General features: G+C 48.1%; 1 protein-coding gene across 3 annotated transcripts in view; it reads right to left on the reverse strand.

The window, feature by feature from the left end:
- The window catches only part of raph1b (Ras association (RalGDS/AF-6) and pleckstrin homology domains 1b), a 38,011-nt gene that overhangs the window by 18,458 nt on the left and 923 nt on the right, over positions 1-18,630 (reverse strand). For 2 of the 3 annotated variants that reach the window (XM_069166266.1, XM_069166268.1), the window contains exons 2-3: positions 18,209-18,516; positions 7,577-7,662 (exon numbers count right to left, since the gene is read on the reverse strand). The gene's annotated coding sequence lies outside the window, so the exon portion shown is untranslated. Of the gene's footprint in view, positions 1-7,576; positions 7,663-17,613; positions 17,762-18,208; positions 18,517-18,630 lie in introns of those variants that run through there. The other variant, XM_069166267.1, reaches the window with a different exon arrangement.

Consider the following 18,630-nt stretch of genomic DNA (forward strand, 5'->3'; position numbering starts at 1 on the left):
AATCGCAGCGTCGACAGGAGCATATGCTGCTGCAGGTTTAAGTGAATTACCACCTGAGGCCCTGCTTTTAAGCTTACGGAGCGTGACCTGGGAGAGACACAGGGAAGGGGAGGAGGGAAGCCGTGTGCAAATGCACTCCCGCAAGCATCATCGCAAACCGAACACCGGCCCGGGCCCTTTTTGCCCTCCCGATACTGCACGCTCCTTCTTTTTTTGTCCGAGCATGACCCCCACTCATCTGTCTCCCGTGACTGCCGGGTGGCTCAGAGGTCTAGGGGTGAAAGGTCAAAGGTCTTCCCATCGGGCTTCTTCTTTTCTTTTTTTTTTGGTCCACGGAAAAACTTGCGGTTCTCGCCGATGCTGCAATACATGGCAGAAAGAGATGAAGAGTAAAAAGGGAGGGGGGCCACTGGGGAAAACTACATATGAGAGAAAGTATAGCAAGCATCCGGTGCTGAGGAGGTTGAAGAGGGGGAGGGGGAGGAGGAAGACATGTCTATCTTTAGACCGAGTCATTCAGATCAGAGAGTATCGAGAGGATTGAAAAAATGGAGCGGTATGAAGACGAGAACTGTCTGCAATAGTTTTTTCATACTTGCAACAGTATTAAATATTGATGAAAAATTTGGCACTGTGTTTTAAAGTGGCAGGTTTTTGCTCAACCGACCGCCTCCAGATGTATCGGGCCTAATCTGATTTCGATACGACTGTTGTTGAGCTGGTAGAAAGTAGGTTAATGAGTGAGAAAAGAGCGCCTTGACTCGAGGCAAAGAAACGCCAGTGAACTTGCTGACTTCTCGTCCCGCTTTAGGTCACGTGACTTGGAATGACAGACGCTGCCGGTGGGCTATTTTCACACCAAATGTGGCACACAAATGGAGTCGCTCCAAACTGCGGTGCGGACAAGTCTCGTCAAACATCCGAGGTTACGAAAAGGAACATTATTAATCCCTTTAGGTGGAAATACATTCTCTGGCTTTCATCTATTGTAAATGTTTAGGATCAACTTCACTTCTGTGGCCTGGTGTGCTCCTTAACATCTGTGGCGTGGGAAATAACCAGAGAACCAAGAGGAAGTCTGTGAGAAGACAGAGAAGAGATCTCAGACCTTGTTGCTCTTTTATGTCTTTAGACAAAAAAAAAGGAAAAGAGGAAAATGGAAAAGGCTGCCGTACAGAAAGAAAGAAAGTGTGTTAGAAAGAGAGGGAGAGCGTGAAATGCCGTGATAGGTCAGATTAGGTCTCCACGGTTGGCTTCTTCTTAACCCAGTTTGCATGACGGGGATGTTTCTCCATTTGGTTCACATTAAACTGCATCTGGGACAGAAGAACAACAACTTTTTACAGCACACGAGCCAGATGAGTGTCTCGGGTAGCTGACGAGTATACGACTTGCCTCTCAGTCACCGTGACGGCGGACGGGCGTCGTTTGTGATCATTCGCGTGTCCGTCCGGGGCGAAAGAGCACTTTCTAAACTCATATTTCTGCAGACGGTAATCTTTCCTTTGCCTTATCGCCGTTGCCTTTTGTAACGTGTTTGCTGGACTCGCACTGACTTTGTAACAATAAACACAAACGGCCCAAAAAAAAAAAAAAAAACTCGCGCGTACAAGAGAAAGGAAAATGGGCCCAGACTGCAATACCCGTCACTGACAGCTTCAGCACCACCTGCCCCGTCTCCACCTCTCATTCAAATGTGAGGTGGAGACTAAGCTTAGCATTTGAGATACAAATAAGTCCTTTCATATTTCAGTCGCACAGGAAACAGCAGGGCCGGGATGTGGAATATGACCGGAGCTGTGTAAACACTATTGTGGCCAGATGCTCCTGCTGCGATGATGATTGCGTACATGTTTCCATCGAGTGCTTCTAAATACACTATTTTTGGACCAACATATTCCACCTCGCCACATTTTTCTGTGTGTACGGTGGCAGAGAGGACTGCGTTGGGTAATAAAACCGGGCACGAGTCCTTTGGCTCTCATCGTCTCCGCCTCGGAAAAAAACAGTGAATCGCACGCACCGACTTCCAAAGCCACTTCGTCCTCACAGCTATTTCGCTCTCCTCTCCAATTATCTTCACAAAAATATTCTAATAGCGAGTGTCTGACACCTCGCAGCTAAAAATACTCTCAACACATCATTTCTTCCCATCAAACTGAGCCAAAACTGAGAAGAAACAGAGCGGAGAAGACACGAGAAGGCGCAAGGCTAGAAATCAGCAGGGCGGTCACAGAAACTCGGTGAGCTTGTGCGAGGCGTGAATACGCTGCTGCGGTTTACGGCTGCAAATGGAGAAAAGGAATCGTCGAGACGCAAACGATCCCGCTGACGAAGAGTCGATACGGGCACGGATGCGGACGGAGCTCAAACAGGTAAAACATTCAGCGTACCCGAGGCTAGGAATAGCTCCAAACGCAGTCACGCACCGGGCTCCGGGAGGGGAACGCTGCTCATTAAGTCCCGTGTGACAAAAAGGCCAACGCTGCACGTGCACGACGGGAGAGGAAGTGGCATGTTTGAAGGGTCTTTTTTTCAATTCACGGTGCTCACAAGGTGGGAAACCCTACTGCGAACACCCGAGCCACAGAATACCTTTGTAATTCAGCACTGTTGTGTATGAAGACATGTAAATATAAACACAAATAACTTCCTTGTTCCTGAAACTACATCTATTAATAATCTTAACAAACAATGATTAAGCCCGTCATCTGGTACCGACCGCCCTTCCAGCCTGACAGACTGTGACTAACCTCTTACACGTACACGCGTCTCGTTGTTGTCGCAGCTCGCGCGGCCCACGTACTCGAAGCAATAAAACACTTCAAGTGTCAACGTATTGTACCGAGATCATGTGTGCGCTTCGGACTGCGTCTTGTAATCTTGTGCGCGGCCGGAACAAAGCCTGCTTGGTGTCACTGCCTTTGAGATATGAAGCAGATACAATCTCATCATAAACGTGCGAGCGTGTAATAATTCCCTCGTCTTGGCTCGCCCCTTTTCTTTTTCCTTTTTTTTTTTTTTCCTCATGTTGGACTCCCTTTAAAAACTGACCAAGAGAGCAGAAAACCAACGTCGCCGCTTCACATGGACATCGTGCAAGTTAAAAGTAAAAAGAGGAAAGTGGCTAAGAGCTGTAGCTGGCGGTGCCATTAAAAGGACTCTTTGAACAAGGGAGCGGCGAGTCGGCCACCGTCCAAAGTCCGAGTAGGTGGGGTTGGTTTGTCAACCTCGGCTGGCCTGCAGCGGCCACCGATGTCTGACTCAAAAGGGACACGATACTCTGCGCGTGTTTGCCCTGGATGAACGAGAAATGTTGGGTGGATGCAGCTTTAAATGGTTAAAGAAAGCAGGCTTGTGACGAGATGATTACAGGATCACAGACACAGTACGGGTGAGGAACAGCCCCTCTCTCTCTCTCTCTCTCTCTCTATCTATCTCGCTCTCTCTCTCTCTCTCTCTCTCTATCTCGCTCTCTCTATCTCTCTCTCTCTCTCTGCAACCAGAAAATGTGCTGCATGGCACTTTCAATGCACATGCACCACCTCCTGCAGATGACTACACCTCCGACGTGGACGTACAGTACGATCTACGGCGCTGTCGTTAATACAGCCTTATTTTTCATGAGTCGTCCTGATTCCTGCAGCGTTCTATTTTTTTTTTATTATTGTTACAACAACACCTCCCACCTGCTACACCGAACACAAGGCAGCTTTTATGGAAATGTGGACAGCAAAGCATGGATTAAAAAAAAAAAAAAAAAAGTGTCATACATCACATAAAAGAGCAGAGAGCGCCACGGCGGAAGGACCGCAGGGGGACAAAGAGGCGAGCGGAGATGGATGGGTACAATAATGGAGCAACACAGCCAGCTATTAGGTTGTGGATGAAGGGGAGGGACCGATGTCCGAAACAACAGCTCCAGTGTCATTAGTCGAGCGCGAGCAACAGCCTGCGAGCAGAGACACACATACGGATCCGCAAACACATTCGGGCTCACTCGAGCACAGCGTGACACAGTAAGGCTCTCCGGCTTATACAGCCAATTAGGAGGGAGGAGCAGGGGAAGAGATGGGGGACAGAGAGAGGAGAAAGATGGGGAGGATGTCGGGAGCAGACAGATGGAGAGGGAGTCATGGTGTGTGTGTGCGTGTGGGGGAGGGGGGGAGCACGGAGAAAGGAAAAGCAGCGAGTGTGAAAATGCATCGTCACACACACACACACACACACACTGGTGGGCGGTAGGTGTGAGGACTCGATAGCTCACTAATATCAGAGCGAGCCAAACCGAAGCTGCCCTGCATCTCTGCGAATGGCTGTTGCCATGGCAACACACATGCACACATGTCGGCGTTGGCGTGCTTCGCGGACAGACACGCGGCTATCAAAAGGCTCCATTGTGATTCTCAGTAACGACTAAAATATCGCTGTCATCATATCGCATCCGTTTCCCTGGGTCCCCATAATTTATCAATATTGCATGATGTGGTAATATAAAAATTAGAAAAAACAAACAAGGGATCTGTGCTGTGTGTGCGTGCGTGCGTGTCTCTATCCTACACACACACACACAGAGGATGTATCAGCTTCCCTCCAGGACAGCAGTCCAAATGTGAAATCAATTGTCTTGTCCATTCCCCTCAAGAGTTCAGGTTACACGCACGCACGCACGAGCTCAGGTGGTCTGCTGCAATGGGCTCACACACACCCACACTAACTTTTAAACATGATGCAGCACTGCAGCAGCCGACAACAGAGGCTGACTCCTGAGAAGAACAAAAAAAAAAAAAAAAGAAAGAAAAAAGGATGAGAGTGCATCTGATCTGTTAAATTGCAAAGCTAGAGGAGCTGCGATGTCGGGCAGTAATTCCTCTGCAGAGTGTCTCTTCTTGTGTTTTGTTAAACTGAAGTTTGCCGCATCGTAATTCAAACCTATATTTTGCGCGTGGTCAGATGTAAACGTGAAGCTGCTGTAACTTCATCATTTAGAGATAAATGGGGTTTTGTTGTATCGTGAAACCATCGATATCTGCGTCACTTTGAAACAGGCTCTCAGCAGACTTCGCCGCTTAGTTTGATGTAAGACTTTAATACACAATTATGAGTGACAAAGTACGAATGGATGATGGAAAACCAGTTGGAACATAAAAGCCTAGAATTATTAATTATACAACAATGACGCCTAATTCATTAAATCAGCTTGGCCTGGACCTGGATGAGAGCCACAAAATGGATTTAAAAATGCAAAACGATCAATTCATTTAAGTAAATTTTTTGCTAAAACAGGCCGTACGGGGCGGACTCCTGCCTCCTCTGCACAAAATCTACTGTTCAAACAATCCAAATTTAATTTTAGAGGTCATTAACATCTCCTGGCAGCCTCATTGCAGCAGGGAAAAGGAAAAAAAATGTAAGACTTTTTGACGTATTCAAAAGGCATTTTTGAGGGACTTAACCTTTAAAGAGCTGCATATGCCCTGCAAATAATTCCAGACTGCTCACTCTCGAGTGGAAATTAAAGCATGCCGCAAGCTTGTTGACGTAAATTCATGCAATCAAATCATCTACTGCAGATAAATGAAATCATTTTGAGCCAAAAGGTCTTCCTATTTTTACTTGGTCAGGCTGAAAAGGCGGTTTACATCTGCCACCTGTCAGGGAATACAAAACACTGTCGGTGTGACTTACTGCACGAGCTACACGTGCCAAACCGTACGCATGGATGGCTGCGCTGCGAACAACGCCGCAACCAGCCAGTCGTGTGCAACGGGCTGCGCGTAAAGGCAAAAGAGGAAGACTCCAACGTCTGCACGCACGCCACGAGCAGCCGGGGACGTCTTCTTCTGTTAGCTTAGTTTCCCATCTCCCCTTGAGCTCTGCCCTTCTGCGCATAACCCCTGCAGCTCGTGTGTGTGTGTGTGTGTGTGTGTGTGTGTGTGTGTGTGTGTGTGTGTGTGTGTGTGTGTGTGTGTGTGTGTGTGTGTGTGTGTGCCAGTCTGCTTCCTGCTGCCAGCATTGCTGCTGTCCACATATTTTTTTCATTTCCCAACGGTCACATCTTCAGGGACAAGCGGCAGAGATCATTTCAAGGTCAGTCCGTCTTAAGGAGTGCCCGGTGCACGAATGAAGCGGTTGCCGTGACAACCACGTCACAGCGCACAGTACGAGACGGACGCTGACAGCTGAGCGTGAGCGGCCGTCTCCACCCGCGACAACCCCGCCTCGAAACACATGACGCGCGCACGCAGCTATAAACCTCAGTGACACGTGCGACTTCACTTCCTGGAACCGTTGAAGTCCAGGGGAGCAGACTTCCTCATTAAAGCCCCAGACTTCATCTCCAGCTTCCTTTTCTTTCTTTTTTTTTACCCGTTACAAGTTTGTTTTCCGACATTAAAATGATCCAGTAGGAGCCTGAACCTTTGTCCATCCACATCCACGTTTTTCATTTTTAAATACCGGACGTGAAGGTCTATAACTTTTATAACGTGAAGAATAAGAACACTGTATTCATTCCCTACTGGGACAAAATGGAAAAGTCACGTTGAGTTATGAATTAGGAAAAGGCGCAAGTGAGAGATTTCTCCTTCTTAATATGATATAAACAACCCGTAGACCGTACCGTGACCAGATAAAGGAGACGACTGTACCGACAATGTTTCAGCCCTGCTGCCTCTCAGTCTGGAAGCATCAACCAGACTGCCACCCGAACATTTTACTTTTTCTAATGAATTTCCATACACAAAAACATCCTGGAAAATAGCAGACAGTGTGCCAATGTATTTGTGGAGTTGCTTCCGTTTTGCTTCTGTTCATAAAGCTGCTATTTTGCATTCTCGGTCTTGTGCACTACTGTGTCGTTTTCCCTCCACTGTGTTACAGGAACAAATTTCCGATGCGTGTTGTCGTCACGCAGCCAAGGCAGCTACCTGACAACAGATCTGTTTGACAAACAGTGAGACACCGAAGTGACTTGATCTGTGAAAAGAAAAAAAGGAAGTCAGCGTCTCGTATAAAAACAAGAGCAGAAACTTTTGCAATTACGAATTCACCACAGATCTGCGATAGTACGAAGATGAAAGCTCGCTGTGAGGAGCGTCCTCTTTCTAGCGACCGCAGCCACGGTTCGGCCGCACGTGGTTCCACTTAAGTCAAGAATTATCTCTCTTGGCGAGGAAGACTTTTTCCCTGACAAGATCCTCAGAGGTCTGACTTCTCTTTCATTTTGGCTTTGATTTACAAGGCCTTCTGAAACGAGGCCTTTTCGGGGGAAACGCACTCCTCCAGCCCTGACTCCTTTTACAACAAACAACACACGCATAGATCTGTCAACAGGGGATTCCGCTTACTTAAAAAAAAAAGATGATAGGACGCCTCGGTCAAGCACGGCGATAAAACTGGCATTCAAAGAACAGCCTTACGTGTAACTTCCCCAGCGGCCGAACAACTCGTGTCAGAAAAACAATCTTTGTGATGTTTGCGCTTACGGGTGTCGACGCAGATTTTCCTTTTTCCTTCTGCTCAGACTTTATTACCCGCAGAAAGTCGAGATGGAACCACACACGGGAACTCTTACCTCTGAAATGGCTTTCCCTGCTTCCGACTGACGTCAAAGGTCAGATGAAACCGCCAGTCCGCGCCGTGACTGGGCTTTTTAAACCCCTAGAAAAGAGCAGGGAGGAAGAAAAAAAAAAAACTGTTAGATATACGATTTAGAGTGAGCTGTGAAATAGCAAACTTATGGGTGTTTGTTCTCGCTGCGCCGCGGGAGGATCGCGAGACTCGGCAGCTGGAGGAGCGCGGACCGATTTCACTGTCGCAAGAATGCAGGGGATTAACTGTGGAGGGCTGCCTGAGCCGGAGTCTTAACTAGGCACAGACAAAAATGACACGCGCAGCCAGAGAGACACTTATCGCAAAGCTCTGAAAGCAATCGAGCGCGGCTACCCCTCTTCATTATGGATTCTCTTCATCGCTACGGCTAGATTAAGAATGTGACATTTCAGCTGCTTCTCCGCTACGAAGCCTCTCTCACACCGGCACGCACGAAGTCGACTTAATAAGCATGGCAAGCGCCACAGGCTGACAATTTCACATGAGTCAGAGTAGAAACCTTTTCGGTACTCTGACACCGACGGTGACTCACCGGTCTCCACCTGTTCTCAAAACAGTGCTTTTGACATGTCAGCGAATCCTCAACGACAGCTGACTCACGGTGGACTATTTTATCAAAAATAATCTGAATGCTGAATCACAGTTTAGCTGGAAAAAAGATAATTCAGGTTGTAACGTGCTGAGCTGGACAGGAAATTTCAACGCTGTGATTTTGTCGTGGTGTCAGAGGGGAGGCAGCTGATGTTGTGACTAACTACTATGGAGCTTTTCCCGCTGGCCTCAGCTGTTCCTTCGTTTTTCTACGTACCAACTGTTGTTCGGGCGCAGCACGTCCGACCCCCACGCTCTCCTGGCAAAAAAAAAAAAAGCGCGCGCCTCCGAGTGTGTTTTCACAGCAAACACACTCCTTGTAACAAGGAGAGAGTGTCAGAAAGGTCTCGCGTGTGCGTCCTTACATGCGAGTCTAGGACAAAAGAAAAAAAAAAAAAGCGGCCTGCTCAGATTACAGCACGCCCCACACCCAAACACCCACATCATCTAGTGATTCGCACACAGTTAGCGTGTGATATCGCTCCGTCGGCACGAGGCCATTTGAACAGGTGTGGCGGCGACACATGGGCCCGTGCAGCTGCAGGGAACGCAGTTGCTTCGGTCACGGCGGCACCGGGGGCCGACGGGCAGCTGCCGCCGGTGCCGAAAACAAAGGCGGGGCCGGCGACAGATGCGCACGCAAACGTGACCGACTCGTACCGAGGAGTAAATGGTGTGCGGAGAAGCAAAAGTTCACGCGAATTCATTATAAAAGACTTCAATTAAACAACTCCAGAGTCCTGACCGAACTGTGTCGTCAGAACGGTGAAAGATATCACGTGCGTGCGCAGCACAGTGTTTGTGGAGCCCTGGAAACAGTATCTTCACTTGATTAAAAGCTGAGGCGACTCTTGGGGCACTTAAAAAAAAAAAACACAACTGCCCCAAACGGTGCCCTGTGTATCAACAGTTAGCTCCAACAGACTTTTTACGTGGCCTAGATCTGTGCCCTGCTTTAATAACAGGCCGAGGGGAAACACAGGGTCCAGTGTAGTGGACACAGGTGTGTCCTTGTCCACCCATTAATGGCGCTCCTCTGGGAGCCGCTCATTTCCTGTCCGGGCGGGAAGTGGGAAAGGAGGGCAGTGCTCCGAGCGAGCGGGGGTGATGATGATGTCACGGCAGGAAATAAAGACGGGATTGTTGGATGGGGGAAGTACAGCGAGCCGAAGGCCCGATACAAGTATACAGTGGGTCTTGGGTCTATTGTACGTTGGCAAATTCTGTGACTTCATCGTGGTCCTCACGGCCACAATTATGAGATTAACTATCGAGATATGCCGGTCTTTGATGTGCAGTTTACTGACCTCATTTTAGGAAAAGACACTTGTATGTTGTTTTTTTTAAGAAGATCGTACATAATTTAGAGGAGATGTATGTCCACTTTTTCATTATAAAGATAAACCAATTCCCAGAGCTATTACATTACATTCTGTGTCACAGTTAGACGGCTAAATTGTGTTGAAAAATATAACAATAAGGAATAACTCACTTACTCCAGTGCGACGACAGTACAAACAAGGGCCTTAAAATGATCAAATTAAGTAAACACGTAACCCAGCATCTGTTCATCCTTCATCCGTGATCTTGTTAGATCGCAACGACGTACATACGACCACCCGCTAACCTATAAACGGAGAGAAAAGCCTGCTGTCAATCATTCCGGCGCAAAAAAGCACAAACGAGACAAGAAAAAGCCTCGGCGGTGACCCCGGCAGCGTTCCCGTCGGGGCACCGAGGTAAACCGTCAGTCGGACGCAGAGCTGGGAAGGCGCATTAGTATTGATCGGTGTATCGGTTTTGTACCAAGTCAAGTGGGAGTCCAAGAAGCAACTGCTGCCACTTTCACGCAGCGAGCTGCCTGACCTCATCAGGAGGTCGATACAAAATTCCCTTCAAAAGATCTCAAATTGTTAGTCTGAAATCACCTGCGTCAAAGCTGGGAGCAAACGAGGTGCGACATGCAACTTCACTGCGTGACAGATGGTGAGATGTTACCAAAGTAATAATTTCGCATTCATATAACCCGCCAAATTTCAACATAGGATGTAGACCGAGAGGCAACTCGCCCATTGCTTCGTAAACTGCATCAGTCTGGCATTTTGGCTGTTGCCATGTACATTTTTTGGAGCCAGAAGTGGACGTATTTGGACGAGCTTAACGACAGATTCAAAAACATGAAAACGGAGGCCAGATGTGCAGGTGTCACTGAACTGACCCTTTACGGACTCTTTTTTTTATTCCCACTCGTACACGCCTGTTCATCATCTGGCTGCGATTAACAGGAGCCGCTGATCTCTCCTCAGTGGGATTCGCCACGGTCCGTACGGTGAGCGCTCGGCTCTGGAAAAAACACACGTGGTGGGAATTATGGAATAATGCTGCGTCAGGAATGTTCCCACGATGGCCAGTGGGATCTGACGGCGGTCCCGCTGGCTGGCAGGAGTTTACTCGCTAATGCAACACACGCATACAGACTTCCACGATGAAACGCCTCTGGTGCGATTCCACACGTGGACCTGTTGGATCAAAATAGACCTTTGTGTCGAAGCGTTTGTGCACCGTTTCCTTCTAACGGCAAAATAAATCAGTATTTACCTCAATCCTCATCATTAACACAGCTTGATCACAGCTCAGATCAGTTTAAAGACAACGAGATTTCATTTATCAATTCCGCTGTTTTGTTTGAATAATCTCTCGATGGGGATGACTGACTGAATATATGCGACCTGACCCTGCTCGTGGCTCCGAAAGGCGGTCACGGTGCCAAACTCGGGGTGGGGCGGATGACGATTTGGTCACTGGGTAGGGTTGCCCGCGTGGCACGTGGGCCAAAAATAATCTGGAATCGCTAGAGAGTGAAAATCAGCGAAGCGGAGAGAGATTAGCGAGCTACTCAGCCACGACTTAACCCAGAGACTCAGTCAATAGGAGCTCGCGCTCCCTCGTAGAGCTGCCGGGGTATTAGTGAATGGGATTTGGCACGAGGCAGTCACACACAAGCGCACGTACGTACAGAGCGCTATTTTGTGAGATTAAGCTCGCGGGTTTGAGTAACTGTCAAGGGATTCTCTCGTGAAAATGTGTCAGTCCACTGACCGCCGGCTCGATTCTCTCGTTGCGTCGTAGGTCGCCGACTGAAACTCTTTACGTTCCTTCGGCGTCCTACGTGAACTCTGATGTAAAGCGAAAACAAACAAAAAAAAATAGGGCAGCGGGCTGCCAACGTTAGCCTGTCCGGTCAACGCGGAGCACGAGATGGAAGCCAAGTGCTGCGAGGGAGTGTGACTCCCAGACTTTGGCAGAGGACGCAAGGAAAACGAAGAATGACCTCAGTGTTTCCAAGCCTTCGCATTTCATATGACGTCAGCTGCACCGAGGAATACTTTATAGGTTCTCATAAACCTCTCCCTCCTCCTTCTGACTTCTTTCCTCAAACCATCTCACATTTTCACCCTCCTCCTCCTCACAGGTGTTCCTCCACGAGTGAGGTGTTAATGGCTAAACCTGTGTGCTCTCGGCTCAGGGTGCAACCGGCAGGCGATGCGACAAAAGTGGGCGGCTTTCCAACCCCTCGCGTTTCCCTTCCTTGACGCTTAAGTACCGCCTGGATGGTGCAGTTAACTTTCTGAAAGACGTGAGCTGGGGCAACTTTCATGATGAGAGTGTAGTTAAAAGATCCGAGGAGGGGGGGGGGGACTAGGCTTCAGTGCATATTTAATGGCAAAACAAGCCTTTTCAGCCCCAGTTTTCAGAGCGCTGCTGGTTTGTGGCTCGCGCCGAGCACAGAAACACTTTCGATAATGTACGCGTGAACTTTTTTTTTTTTTGTGCTTTCAATGCGTCGCGGAATACTTTTAGGAGAGCTGCAGTACGAGAGGACGACAACTTAAATAGGACGCGCGCTTGAGGTTTGGAATCTACTTTCTATTCGAGGCGAGCTATTTGTTTGTCCCAGACATACGCCGCTGCCATCGTGACCAAACGTGGCACCGCCGACACAATGCCACGCTAACCCCCACCTCCCGGAGGAGACACCGCGAAGGAATGCTGCATTTGCCGTGACTACATCCTTGACTTTCCCTGATAAGTCTCATAATGCTGCTATTGTTAGTGTTTTCAAAGTGGCGAATCAAACTGAATCCTCGGCGGATTTCTCTGGAATGTAACCCCGGAGGTCGACGGTTAGAAAGCAACTGTACAAGCACGCGCTCCTATACGCAGAGGCCGTCCAAACATTTTAGCCCGGGAGGCAGGCATTTCACAGCCGGGTGAGGGGAAACGCCGCAGCTTCATTTGTTTGCGTTTTGCGCGCGGCGCTTTTGCTTCGTCGAAAACCCGATCTACACTCAGCTGTAACGTACGCGTTATCAAAGGCCGCCGAAAGGCAAACAAACACACCGAACCCACACTGACACGCAATCTCGCCGTCACGGTTTCATGAGAACCGAGTGAACTTCGATCAGACTGGGCCGCTTGTGTCGATGTTTATCCCAGACTGTAAAGAAACCCACGGCCGAGATCTGCAGCAAAGCGTCGGCCATTTAATATAATTCAACTGAGCTTGTAAAAAAAAGTGCACGCGAAGGCAATACGGAGGGCAGCTCGAAATAAATCCACTTCCATATGTAATTCCTACGGCAGACAGATCACCCCTAGTCAGTGATATATTTTCTACGCAGCGGGCCAGGCGGCGCGCGTATGGTTCCTCCGAGTGAGCGCTTTAATACTAGTCTCTCTGAAGCGCTTCTGCGAGCCTTCGGCATTCTGTGTCGTCTCCGCGTCAAAGATCCATTATCCACCTCTAAAGGCTGTCCGTCCCAGCGCAGACCAAAGCCCTCCCCGTCCGTCGACCCGTCTCACGTCTGTTGTGGCGGAGCTTCGACCGGACTTTGCCGCGGATTACACCGGCCGCTGGCGGTGGAGGGAAAAAGAAATAAATCGCCTCCTCCGCTCCGAGTTCCCCTCGATGCTATTCGATGCGGCGGCCGGAGTTCCGGCTGAGAATTCCCACCGGGATGAGATTCCCTCTTTCCGACCTTGGATGTCGAGATCGGGTTCGGGGTGATTACCGCGCGAAACTTAAACTCGCAGATAGGCGCGCAAAAACACGGCAGGGGGGGCCCTCGAGGCGGGAACGGTCTCGGGTGTTGATCCCGCTGCCTGCGCGGCGGGGACGGAGAGCTGCGATCGAGACGGTACGCTTCACAAAAGACCCCTTATCTCCCGTCACCTGCGCCGTTCAGCTGACAAAGACTGAACTCCTGCAACAGTGAATGAAACAGACCATCTGCAATACAGTAGGGGGGAGAGGAGGGGGGAGGGAGCGGGGTTGAGAATCAGCCACCTGCCATTGTCAAAGTCACAGTGATTAATAGCTGCCTAAGCTGCTTAAACAAACTGTACGGTGAAAGAGGTAGCGACAAAAGGGACAATTAATGACTGAACAATACAAACAGGCTAAACATGTATTGTAGCAGATCAGAGGAAAAGAGAGGAAAATAGGTCACGGAGGAAGCAGTGTGGAGATAAAGACTGACAGACGGAGGTGGTTATGTGGTGTAGACGGTGCTGCGAGGCCCTATTTGTGACATGAAAAAAGAAAAGAAGAAATCCGCCCTTTGAGTTTTCTACAGATGACTGGCAATTGCACAGGGAGAAATCCATCATGAAAGAAGGAGAGGTGTCAGTTTCTCCTCTGATAGTAGCCGCTATCGCTTTATCACCTCTCTAAAAGTCCCTCTCTCTACCTCGCGGATGCAAACCCGTTCGCCGACGGTTGTCGCGAGGTAATCTGGGTAATGTAAGACAGCGGACAAGGGTGAGGGAATACCACAACATTTCTCGATACAATCATTTCTAGGAGATCGATATCATATCCGGCCGCGTAAAAGCACCTGCGGGTAGGTTTTCCCCCCCAATAACAAAATAAATCCCAGCAGGGCTGACCCGAACTACAAATGTTTCCAACTCGAGATGCAGCTTTCACCCACTGGCACAGATATAAGAACCAACATGGCAGAGAGATTGTAGGTCAACCCTCGCCGTTTGGAGCGGTCTTTACGCAGCGCTGTGTGTGTTTGCTTTAATATTGCCTGTGTGTGTCCAAGATAATGCAGAAGAGGAGGAGAGGCGGTTGCCCTCCTTCTGCCTACTCCAATCAGTGGTACAGAGTACAGGCTGCAATGTCCATATATATCTATCGTAGGTGAGACAGTGAATAAAAACAAAATGTTAGCATTCTTTTGATCTGCTCCCATTTACCCCATTAAAGTCACTGCGTGCCACTGCTAATACAAAATCAAAACCCTTCCTGTATTGTAGTGTTGGGGTGCATTGATGACAGAGCTGCAAGGTAGCAAAAGTGCATGTTTTTTTTTGTTTTTAAGGTTATAAAGCCTTATCATTATCACTTTCCATTTTTAAACAGCAGAAATCAATCATCACAAAAGAAAAGGCTGTACAAACAGTTGACTTCCTGCTAAACAGGGCTCTGACATACAGCGAATTTCTAAGTATATACTGTAAGGAAAGGGCAACAGGAAGAGCAACTCAATATGTGGACTAAGGGAGGTTTTGCACGCTACAAGCGGGCTGGTTAGCCATTTGTCTTTGTTTGCAAATGGCAGGGGCAGCTGCCACCGAAGGTCAGCAAAATGTTACCAGTGCGAGGCCCAGCAGAGGCTGACACCATGCGCCTGTGACGAGCAGGGGGACACACCCGGGTGGAGTGAAACACGCACGCTTTCCCTTGCATTTCAACTCCCACAACACGCCCGTAACGAGGCATCTAGTCTGGCATCGAGGGGCTCGGCCCTGATGCAGCTGGTGGCCTTTAACGAGTTTACACTCCGCTCCCCAACCCGAGCGACGGTACGGCGTGGAAAGATCCGGTTACACGCTTCGCCTGCAGCTCTCCGTTAGGGTGAGCTGAATGCAGCGTTTGAAGTGCCATCCTCCTCCACCGCCCCTTGCCCTCCTTCATCCACCTACACCTCCGGCTGTAACCCGACCTGGGTAAACTTACACCAACCAGCATCACCACCACCACCACCACCCCCCCGACCACACCTCGGGCCTCGTCTTTGGAGCTTTTGTGTCGGGACGGTCTCGTGCCCAGGGACGTGTCTGGATGGATGGATGGATGGGTGTTAAGACAGGGGGGCCCTCGCAACTTGTACGACAGAGCCGGCAAAGTGCTGGCAGACGGACAGACCGGCGCGCGGGAGATGCTCACGCAACCGAACCGAGAATAGCCTTCAAATCTCTCCTCTCCAACGTCTCCGGGGATCATTCCTCAAGCCTCAAATTCCTTTGACAACTGTTTTTCTCATCTAATCAGCTGCATCCCGAGGAAATCAAGCAAGGATGAAAAGGAGCAGAGGGATGGAGGGAAGAAAAAAAGAAAAAAAACAGCCTCCTCTGAGGCTGTTTTGGTTTTTTTTTCTTCCCTCTTTTGGCAAAACAAGACAGCGTGGATGAACGAGAACAACCCTATTTCTGGTTATGTACTTTTGTTGGGAGCTGATGTTTCTTGCAAAATATCTCTCCCTCGGTTCTCTTTTCAATAGCCTGGAGAAAAAAGGCTGACAGTAAAAAAGAAATGAAAAGAAAGAAAAAAAGAAAACCCTTCCATATGCTTTTAAACGGGAGCAGTAAAATGACACGGTACCTTCTAACATATGTTTTACCTCCCTGACTGGAAATTGAATCCGTGACTGGTCTTTTTTATGACTAAGCTGTATACCGTACAGCCTGAATACTGCGACTAAAAAGTCTACCGAGTAAAATGTCTCGTGTGATACTAAACATGAAATGCTGAGTTGCGTTTTAGTTGCGAGTTTGCACCAATGCCGTCAACAACAATTATTCTTTTTGCTGCACGCAAACTACAATAATCCTGTTGGACTCTCCACCAACGGGCCTGGAATAAGACAAACGAGTTGCTTCTAACATCAAAAGGAGAGCAAATATTTTTCAGTGCTTCCATTTTACATAACCAGCTGGCAATTAAAGGTCCTGAAAAACACATAGAGCCACGGTTAACAATGCCCGCAGGAATATTTCACTGGCTTTTCCAGATGTGTTTGGGGTATCATTCATTTCAGTCCTCTTCTATGTATCTGACAAGACACTGACTGAAATTTGACTCCAAACTGCGGCTAGTTTTGTCTCGCAAAAAAAAAAAGAAAAAGAAACACAGCAAGCTTAAAGGCATCTGCCCGAGGGGGGAGCAACCAGAAGGCCAGCAGTTATTTTCAACCCATTAACTGCACCGTAAGCGAATGGGTCGCATTGTCACTGCACTGTCTCAATGCCCAGAATAATGCGCTTTGAGTCTAGTGCTTTGTGGATGCAAATCAAGCGTGCCTTCAGGACAGAAGGTCTATTATAATGCCACTGTGGGGAATGAAGGCTGGGCCAAGTGGCTGCTTAGTGGCTTTTTGTTTTTCTTCCTTTTGGAGAAAATGTTGTTTGTTTTGTTGAGTTAACTCGTGAATTACAGTTTAAAAAAAAAAACTGTCCTCTGCTGGCCTGGGGAGGGAAAATAACAGAAAAATAAAATGTTCACTGGATGACGACCTGGGGCCGTGTGGCAAAAAGCCAGGCAGCAGCAGCAGCAGCAGCAGCAGCTCCTCTGTACAAATGACATTTGAACCTTCCAGTCAATGAAGGGTCATTATCTTTCCAGTGTTAATGTCTGGGAGGGAAACATAAGGTTGACCTCAGTGGAGATGCCTGTTTGTTAAGAGTCATTTACAATCATTTGTTGTGGAATTTCAAAGTTAATTCTTCCATCGAAGCATCAGCACAGTGAAGACGAGAAATAATAATGTAAACGTGTTAAAAACATTTTTTTTTTTTTAAATAAAAAAATTTGCTTTCAGAAAAAAGCTTGGGCTTTAGACTGCTCTGAACATGCACTAAACCAGTTCGGTCTGTGCCATAAAAGTATCAAAGATTGGTACGCAGGCCTACTGTTATGTTTCACAACAAGCAGATAATATGGGCTGCATAAATGATCAATTGAAGACAAACAGAGTTTTTTTGAACTGTTAATCATGCAAAGCTTCTATTTTAGAGTTCACGAATATAAAAAAAACAAAAAACAACCTGAAAATGATTACCATAGGTCCCCTTTAACTTTTCTTTCATTGCTTGTAAGATTTGGGCTGAGGTGCATTAAAGCCGCTGGTCATACTGGCTGTATGTTATCCAATCTGCAGCCGGCGGCGTCGGCCAACAAAGGGAATTAAAACAGTGACCGTGAGCCGCAGTGAAGAGGCAGCTGATCGTGAGGTGAACCCAGACACGTGAACATAAATTACCGCTTGTCTCACAGGTTGTTAAAGACATAAAACCTGGTGTTTCGTAAATGCACTATATAAACATTAGCGCGGCCATTACCAGGAGCTGATAGCCTCCTTGCGCTAAACAGGGTGGAGACTAGCCCCTCATCTTTCTGTTCAGCTGGATGCAGAGGAGGAAAATTAGGTTGGAAATCGCTCCAGACGTCCACGATCGAGACCCAGGGCTTGTCTTTGGCAACAAAAACTAACAAATACATCAAAACAATGGGATCGTCATGTTCAATTGGCACTCCCACGAAAGCGCTTTTCCCAGTCGGCCCAAAACGCTGCACACCCTTTCTCCCCAAGAAAGGGATTGTTCAATGGCCGCATAGGGAGGGGGGGGACACAACCCCCCCAATTCAGACATCCTGCCACCCCAAACACTTCAGCAAAGAGGCAACAACACAACCACGGGCTTGTTTCCAAATACCTAATGGTTTAGATTGAACAAGTCTCATCCACTCCTCCGTTTCCTCTCCCGAGGACGCAGTCTAGGATGGGCTTCCAACAGTGTGTGGTCAAATAAACTCATGTTTAACCTACTTATGCTTGACATTTTCTCTCTATGATTTTTCTACAGAAGACAAAAAGGCTAAAGACAATCAAAACACACATAGAAGAGAGAGGGAAAAAAAAAAAAATCCACTTACAGGAAAATTGGATTCACAAAGCGGGTCCTCTCCTCCGCTGTGTTTTCCAATGGGAGCAAACACCCCTGTCCTCAGGGGAATCAAGAAGAAAAACTCCTGGTACGGTAAGCGGAACGATCTGCCTTTAAAAAAACAGCAATGTGGTTAAAAAACTAACAGTTGTCCTCGTGTTTTCACACGCTGCCTCGTCTGCATACACGGCCCTGCTCCCTTTCCCATTCTTCTCTCCCGGAGCTGCTGCTGAGGAGACACGCTGCGCGTCTCCGTCGTTTCCTGTCCAGCCCAGGATCCAGCGCTGCCTTCACGGTCTGTCGGAAATATTGGATACCACGGGATAAGGAATGAGCCAGCTAAAAGGAAGATGTCTGACGACAACAATAATACTAATAATAATACTAATACTAATAATAATAATATAGTTT

Source organism: Embiotoca jacksoni, unplaced genomic scaffold, assembly GCF_022577435.1.
Source record: "Embiotoca jacksoni isolate LCO1_2020_lvr unplaced genomic scaffold, fEmbJac1.0.p SCAF_38, whole genome shotgun sequence".
Taxonomy (NCBI): domain Eukaryota; kingdom Metazoa; phylum Chordata; class Actinopteri; family Embiotocidae; genus Embiotoca; species Embiotoca jacksoni.